The sequence below is a fragment of the Corylus avellana genome, chromosome 4, assembly GCF_965113065.1.
Source record: "Corylus avellana chromosome 4, dhCorAvel1.hap1.2, whole genome shotgun sequence".
NCBI lineage: Eukaryota > Viridiplantae > Streptophyta > Magnoliopsida > Fagales > Betulaceae > Corylus > Corylus avellana.
The window spans coordinates 21,617,772-21,627,240 of record NC_142493.1 but is presented as its reverse complement, the minus strand read 5'-3'; positions in this window follow the sequence as shown (position 1 = coordinate 21,627,240).

Here is a 9,469-nt window from a genome sequence, read left to right as displayed (position 1 = left end):
GTCTTGTTCATTGGGCTGGGAAGAACTTTTTTAGGAATTTTGTGGCCAATTCTTCCCACGAGCACATGCCCATGCACTCGAGTCCTCCATCAAGCCAGGGACCATGATCTTCATCCAAGTTTATCATTTCCATTGTTGTTACATGCTCATTCTTTGATTATATTTTTACAACAATGTGTTGCACTTGTCTGATATGTGGTTGGAGTATCATTTACTTGTTTGAATTTTAGGTTGTTGTTTATTTTGATTTGTTTTATAGTGGTTAGATTTTTATTTTGTCTGTTTTCTCTTCTCATGCGGATTTTTAGGTTTTTGATTCTGCAAGTGCGATCGAGCGCACCTAGCTGTGCGCTCGAGCGCATTCCAATCTGTGTGCCCCTACGCGCACAACCCACCCAAACACACTCACATTCTGCACGAGTACTATCGAGCGCACTTGAATAGAGGCACACGTGTCCCATTTTTAGGTCACTGTTTCCATCCCGCATTAGTTTTCTCCCTGCACCGTGAACACTCCCAGCCAAAAGTCCCAAACCAACTTCCAAGATGCCTAGGACTCGAGCGTCATCATCTCAGATATCCAGAGCCCGGGTCAAGGTTGTCGTTCCTTCTATTTGAGCTGGCAGATCAAAGAAGGGAGGCCAAAGAAAGGAGACATGGGAGAACAATTTCCTGGCAGATCAAAGATTAGTGGGACATCAGTGAGAGAAGGACAACAGTCTAGCTGAAGACGTTAAACTTAGCGCTCATGGGAGGCACCCCATAGCATATCCTTTCTATTTTTGTTTTTGTGTTTATTTTTTTGGTTCTTTTTGTTTTCCTTTTGTTTTGGTGTTTTGATTTTTAGGAACAAGTGTGCTTGTGTTCAAGTTTAGGGGTATGCTGCGAGCTATACCTGTTCCAGCCAGTTTTCCCATCTCTCGGGTAAGATAGTTTCATGTTATATACACATTGAGGGCAATGTGTAATTTAAGTTTGGGGGTATGGGAGACAATTGACACACTTTATCCCATTTTTGAAAAAAAAAATAATAAATTATGATTTAATTTTCATTGGTGAGCTTAAAATTTTGAACACATGATCTGATGACAAAATTTTTCAGTTTGGTTACTTACTTTAGGCATCTGAGAATTCACCTGTTTGATCTGATCTGACACAAGCACAATAATACATAGTAAGTGGGGTATGACATGAGAGTCTGATGTGTATGTTTTAATGTCTTGGGTAAAACTAGATGACTTATTGGTTGGATACTTTGGCATAATTTACAAAAAAAAAAAAAAAAAAAAAATTGATCATTGATAAGCTTTTCACTAAATAAATTGACATATTGTTTCATTAAACAATGAGTGTTCACGTCAAAAGATGCGAATTTTGATTTGGTTAATGTCATGACTAGTTTGATTTCGTAGCCTTTTTTACTCGAGTTTGTAAGTCCTTAGGGGTGTCTTTACACTTAATGCCCTAAAACCTTATGATTTGAGAGTCATTGGCTTAACACTCATTACATGGGTCAATTAAAAAGCTTAAGAAAATCAAATATTACACAACTTGACCAAACAAAAAAAAAAAATGATGAGAGAAGAAAAAAAGAAAGTTATGCCATAGTTATTCATTCTGATGGGGATTTCAGTAAACTGTGAGATTTTGAGACATTGCACATTGGAAATAATTAGAAGCTTCAAATTTATGTGCTAATTCACTTTACACTGTTTCGAACTTATGTTGCTTTAACCTGTCTTTTGTAAGTGATTAGACTTTAAAATTCAAATTCATTGAGAAGATGGAGTTCATCTTTTTAAGTTTGCTAATAAATGAAAATTATGGTTTTGAGTGATACTTTAATTTTTGGATCACATGAACTTTTGCATAATGTTTGTGGGTAACATTTCTGTTAAACCCTCACGAGACTTCATTCGTCCGACTATGGATGCTTAGGGATTTAAAAGGCTTGTTGCATACGCTAAATGCAATCGTACATCTCATGAAAGATGAATTTATCTTTTTGTTTTTTGTTTTTCTTTTTGTTTTTAGTTTCATTTTGCTAAAATATTCATATTTTAGCACCATAATTTACATTTGTTAATTTCTTAGCCTTGTTATTTTGTGCTTTGTTATTTCCTTTTTGTGTTTTTTGTGTTTTTGTAGGTCATGGAAGAAAAGGAAACAATTCTAGAAAGTTCAAGCATAAAAGACAAAATGTGGAAAAAGCTGGAAATTTTGGATCAAGCTCAAGTATTTAGGTGCAATGCGATTGCGCGCACTACACCTAGGCTCGAGCGCATATGTGCTTGAGCACCCAACACCAGAGATTGATCGCAGGTGGGGCGATCAAGCGCACTCGGGCACTGGAGAAAATTCAGATGCGGCCAAGACTCATTATCCTTCCCAAACTTAGTTTCCCAAGTCCTAGTTGAACTAGGACTTTAGGCCTATGAGTTTACTAGGGTTTCTAGGGCTTCTAGGGTTTTTCTTAAGCTTATAAATAGACCTCTAAGCCTCACAATTTAACACACAACTTCAAAGATGAGAATTTGGAGGCTACTTCTAGAAGCTTTTCGGTTTCTTCTTTCCCTTTTATTTTCAGTCTTTATTTTAATTATGTGTAACTAACTCTTAGTTATGGGCTAAATTGAAACCCTAATCATGTCTTTTTAGGATTTAATATTGGCACATTTGCTACAATCATATTTTTGTGTATTTAACTTGATTATTTCCTGCTTAATTGAATTTTTCATATGAATGTGCTTGATCAACATATGCATGTGGTATGGATTAGTTATTTAAGTCAATTTGGATGACCGAGTCCTAGGCTTAATAGAGTGACAAAAGATATCTTTGTGGGTTCTTAGGGTAATCAACATGGGGAACTGGGAGTATACACCCATGCCCTAGGTCTCATGTGTTTGTCGATTTCCATAGATTTATGGTTTCTCAAAGAATAACTTAATATACACCCATGCTAAATCATTTGAGAAAGAAAAGAGTTAGAATATACATTCATGCCTAATTCATTGCTTAGGGAGATTAATATCTTAAGGAGTATATACTCATACCCTTAGGTTGGCAAACATTAAATATATCGGTATGATTGGCGCATATCTTAAGGAGTATATACTCATACCCTTAGGTTGGCAAACATTAAATATACCGGTATGATTGGCGCATTGGCATATTGTTATCTTAATTAGTCTAATTAGTGGTGGATATCGAATCCCTAACACTTTCATTTATCTTTATTTATTCATAATATCAATTTCGTGACAATTTTGGTATTTTAATTTTAAAAAACAATTATAAACAAAATCAATAATCTTTGTGGGAATGATCTCGTACTTGAACTCTATACTATTGTTTTGATCTTGTGCACTTGCGAGTTAAAACGTACCGATTATTATCTATTAATTTATGTAGTATTCGACACAACACTCTACATGGATTCACTAGATCAGAATCTGTATCACATCTCCTTCCTTCGCTAGTGTGATCCTCTATCTCCATTCCTTTTCATTCTAGGCTCAGAGGAGCTCTCCAGACTATTGCATAAACAAGAATCTCTCGGTCTTCTGAAAGGTATAAAAATTGCTGATAATTGCCCTACTATCACTCATCTTCTTTTTGCAGATGATCTTTTTATCTTTGCAAAAGCTACTTCCTAAGAAGCTAGGGCTATTAAGTCCTGTCTAGACTCCTACTGTTGTTGGTCAAGGCAAGCAATCAACAATTCAAAATCTTCCATTCTCTTCATTAGCAATACTAATGCTTCAACCATCAACAGTATAAAAGGCATTATTCCTTTCAGACCTATGTCATCTGCTCCTATTTATCTAGGGCTTCCTTTTTTCATCGGTAGGTCGAAAAAAGAAGCATTCCAACCAATCTTGGATAAGGTTATGGGAAAAATTAATGGCTGGTGGGCAAAAACCCTATCTTAAGCAGGAAGAACAGTTCTCATCAAAGCCACAGCCTCCTCTATTTGACATATACTATGAGTACCTTTCTCCTTCCGGACTCAATTTGCAAGGCTCTGGACAAACTCTTTAAAGATTTATGGTGGGGATTTCCTAAAGGAAAGACAAAAAATCTCACTCTTAAATCTTGGAGTTCTATGTGTATTCCTCGCACCCAAGGAGGATTGGTTTCCAAAGTATGAAAGCCTTCAACCTAGCTCTCATTGCCAAACTAGGTTGGAAAGTTATCTCTGATTCTGATAATGTTTGGGTTCAACTTCTGTGAGGAAAATATATCAGATATGGTAATTTCCTCTCTTCTCGGTTTCTTCTAATGCCTTTCTCATTTGGAAGGGAATTTTACATAGCAAATCTTTTTTGCTAGCTGGATCTTGCCTCCAAGTTTCCTTGTCCTCAAACCTTCCAATATGGACTACATCTTGGATTCCTACGATTCCCACCTTCATTCCTTCCCCAAAGCACCCAAATAACCATAACTTTCCTTCTTTACTCATCTCTGACTTTATTAATCCTAATGCATTATCTTGAAATATTCCTGCCGTTAACTCGTTTTTTGATGAGTCTTTTGTTAGAGAAATTTTAAAGATTAAAATCTCCAATGATCCTAAGCCTCAATTCATCTGGACCCCTTCCCTTTCTGGCAAGTTTACCACCTGTTCGTTCTACAATTCCATCATTCAATCACATTTCTATGGGCCTAGTTCTTCCACCCCGCCAAAATTCTGGGATGATCTTTGGAAATTGAACCTCAATGATAGGCTTCGACTCTTCCTCTGAAAAATTGCTTGGAATATTCTCCCTACCAAAGCCTGTATAAATTCAATTTTACCATTCATTCAGTTAGCCACATACCCTTTCTGCAAAGCTAAGGAAGACTCGCTTCAACACTTGTTCTTTAATTGTGTCTTTGCCAAGGTAGTATGGCGCAACACCTTCTGTAACGACCTCGATTTTAAAAACTCTCATATAAACAATATTAAATAGATTAAAAGAATAAATGAATAAATTAGATCAATGATATATGGATTAATGATATTGAATAACTATTTAGTGTTACAAGTATATTACATTGATTTTTGACATCTTTTGTATATCCATTCAATTCTAAAATTTAGCTTCACTAATATGTTTATGAGCATAATTAAACACAATCTAGTAAATAAATTATTTATATTGGTGTTTAGTGAAGTTAGAAATTAATTTGAAGCTTTGTAGTTTTTGGCCTAAAAAGCAGTGTCTTAATTTTCATACTGTCTAAATGGGATTAAAACTGCTAAAGAAAGATACCAAGGCTAGCCACCTTTGTTGAAAGCTTAAAGTCTTCTAGTAATGATGATTATAGTAAATATCATGATTATAATGATTTAATAAGGCAAGTGGCCAAGTGGGAATGCAAATAGTTAAAGCCTAAGTTGAATTAGAAACCTTGTATAGGCCGAAAATAGACTCAAACGAACTCGGATGTAGTCGAACCAAAAATATAAAATGTTTGTCTCGAAGTCCTCTATCTACTCTCAAAATTTCATATCAATCAGAGTACGTTTGGACATTGAAAAATGGATCGGAATGCACTGCCCTCATTTTGGATGAAAATACTATTTGGTATAGAGTATGAAATATGGACTAGGTTCATTCTTATGGTTAAATACATCTCAACCCTTAGATCAAAGGTTTAAAAATAAATCCTAACCATTCATTCTCTTATAAATAGAGCCTAAGCTATAGTCACTTTCACTTGCTTTTTATTTACAATCTTAGAACAAATAAAATTGTTTGCTCCTCCTTTCATTTTATTTCTTAGTTCTAGTCAAATACCATATAGCCTAGATCTTTCTTGTAGTGTTCAAGTGTTTTTCTAAAACTAGCTACCTAGAGAAGATTTGGTGGAGTTTTACTTCTAAGGATTATTGGGTAAGTGTTTCATGTATAAATATCATGATTTATTGCTTTTATTACTTGTCCTCATTTAATTGTTTAAAGACCCAATAAAGTGTATATTGTAAAATAAAGTAATGGATACAAGTGAATTTATAATAAATAGCTAGTGGACAAAATCAATTAAGGACTTATAATATTATCTATATATTATTTACTTTACAGTATTTAACATTTACATTCAGTCATTTCTTTTATGTCATTTAAATTTATGTTCATATTTCTGGCGGTAAGGACCATTTGATCTCATCCCCGAAATATGCACTTAACATTTACATTCAGTCATTTCCTTTATGTCATTTAAATTTCTGTTCATATTTCTGGCGGTAAGGACCATTTGATCTCATCCCCGAAATATGCACTTAACATTTACATTCAGTAATTTCCTTTATGTCATTTAAATTTCTGTTCATATTTCTGGCGGTAAGGACCATTTGGTCTCATCTCCGAAATATGCATTTAACATTTACATTCAGTCATTTCTTTTATGTTATTTAAATTTCTGTTCATATTTCTGGCGGTAAGGACCATTTGATCTCATCCCCGAAATATGCATTTAACATTTACATTCAGTCATTTAACTAGTTATAAATGACTATCTTAGATTAATATAATAAAATGAGTAAATAAAGATGAAGTGACGGATAATAAATAAATATAAAAAGATGAGGGTCTTTAAACAATTTTATTATTGGAGGATGAACTAAGTATTGTTTGTATGTATGTATTATGTGCAGAAGTGGAGCAAAATACTACACTAAGGAGTGTAAGTATGGATATACTTACTGAGTACTAGCTTTGTTTTATGGTTATAGGAATTCTTTTTTTGTCTTATTGATATAATTTTGCAATACAACTGCTGCATAATGTGTCTAATAAAATGAGCTGATAAGATAGCCACCTTAAGAACAAGCTGGGTGGATTGCCGCGAGGAACTGTCGGTATCTCAGTGGATGGGGGTATATAACCGTCCAACATGCCTAATATATAACTAAGCTAGGGCGGTGTAGTTGCCAGCACCAAACAGGTAAACCTCTAAAGTGTGAGGGACATAACGGACGTAAGCGGGCTGAGAGCTCATGAGAAGAGGTTTGAAGAAAGATTATCATAAAACACAAACTAATCTGTCATTACGCTGCATTCACAACTCATTCATTATTATATATTTTAGTCTTTAATCTTATTTGTTCAAACTAGTCTTTTTAGTCTTTATATCTAGGAAAATAGATTACTCACTTGTTTGCCTATGTAAATATGATAACGTCATCTTTACATAGATCTTGATGCAGGGATAGAAAGTGAGGACGATGGTCCTTTTACTGGTTTTGATGGTTGATAGACCATTTGCTGCAGGATTTATGCTTACTCTATGGAGCAAGTCTCATTTATGTTAATCGTTTTTATTATGTATGGTGATGTGTGTAAACTTAATAGATATTACTATGTTAATTTAGGTGCCGTCTGTGGCATATATTTGGTACACCTAGTGTGTACATATGTTGTCATGAAAACTATGTTTCTATTTTATTTAATAATATATCACCTCGAGGTATTTCAGTCAGCTCAACTGTGTTGTGTAAGTTATTCCTAGGTCATAGAAAAAGAAAAAAATATACATACTCCGCTGTAAGATTGTATTTTCTAAAGTTGCAGCGTCACGACTTCGATATTTGTTAGTCTAAATATCGGGGCGTTACACCTTCTAGCCTATGAATTCGGCAGTTCTCAACTTTTCTAATATGGTGGACTGGATCAATCTTATTATTTCTCCGAGTACCTCCCTTGGTATTCCCAAAAAAGACCATCACAAGTTTCAAATCTTTGCTACTATGTCTTGTGATCTTCTGTGGTTTTTCCGCAACATAGCTTTCCATGATGGTTTTACTTTTGATGCTTTGCAAGTCTTAAGGACAATTGTCAAGGTCTATCTGGAGCATTTCAATGCCTGGCACCGAATCACTTCACCCCCATTGGAATATTGGTTACCTCCTTCTCTCTCTTGGTTCAAGATCAGCTTTGATACTGCTATTCGAGATTCTCTCTACTCAAGCAACTGTCTGTCGAAAACCACAAGGGACACATTATCAAAATAATTTCCAATATTAGCCCACCTTGTTAGCCTAATTATGGTGAAGCCCTTGTTGCCCGCCTTCCTGTGACACTATCTGTTTCTCTTAATCTTGGAAAATTTATTTTGGAAGGTGACTCGCAAATTTTTATTTCTGCTCTTTAGCACCCTAGCATTCCTCAAGACTGGTGTATCTCTTCCGTTATCTTAGACACTCTTGATATCATTCTAGCTTTCTGTTCCTAGAATGCCATCAAGGTCAATAGAAGTGTAAACTTTTGTGCCCACTTTGTGGTTCGTTGGGCCGTAGCCAGATCATTTTCTGGCCGCATTTCCATTTATCCTTCTCCTATTCCGTCAGTTCCTACCATTAGCGGGAAGGAACCTCCTTCAGTTTTTAGTCCTAGGCTTGTTTAGTTTTCTTGTTGGCATTTTGTTTTGTTGGTTATGTACTCAAAAAAAAAAAAAAAGGGTAAAGTCCACATACCCCCTTCAAACTACCACCCAATTGACAATATCTCTCCCAAAACTTTCAATTGTGACAATGTCCTCTCCAAACTACCAAAACATTGTCAATGTCCCCCCTAAGATTAGTAATAAGACAAAAATGCCTCTATAGATTTCTCAATAAGACAAAAATACCCCTATAAATTCAAAAAAAAAATTGATTTTTTTTAAAAACAAAAAATTTTAATTTAAAAATAATATTTTTTTTAAAAAATTTTTAATTTTTTTTTAAAACGGAAATTTTTATTTAAAAAAATACTATTTTGTTATTTAGTTTTTTTTTTTTAAAATTTCATTTTATTAAACGAAAATTTTATTTTTTTTAAACGTAAATTTTTATTTAAATAAAATTATAAAACAAAAATAAAAATTAAAAAAAAAACGTAAATTTTCAATTTTTATATAAAAAAATCTATTTTTATTTATTTATTTTTCTTATAAAATTGATTTAAAAAAAAAAAATTGGCCAACATTTGGATTTTTTTTTTTGTTAGTTTTAGGTTTTTTCTAGAAGTTTTAGTTTTTTTTTTATTTTTTTATTTTTTAATTTTACTTGAAAGTTTGGAGGGGACATTGTCAATTGAGTGGTAGTTTAAGGAGATTATGTGGACTTTTCCAAAAAAAAAAAAAAAAAAAAAACTGTAGACAAACTGCAAAAGACAAGTGTTTTGAGAGCCAATAATCAATTATGGCAGCAACTCTCGCAACAAGACCTTCACAACTAGTAGAGGTGAGCCTTGGGGAGATAAGAGGAACACCTAAATAGCGAACGAGAAGCTTTCCCCTCTGGCATCTACATTAACTTCTTTAAGAAGTTTTCCAGACATAAAGAAGCTCTTCACATCATCCACCAATTCATCACCCACAATCGACCAAAGACTTTTGGAAAAAGCCAGCTTAAAAATCATTCGGCCGAAACCAAAACCAACAAGGGATGCATTTTTAAAAAACGTACGATTTTAAAGGTTGAACTGCAATTTAAAAATTA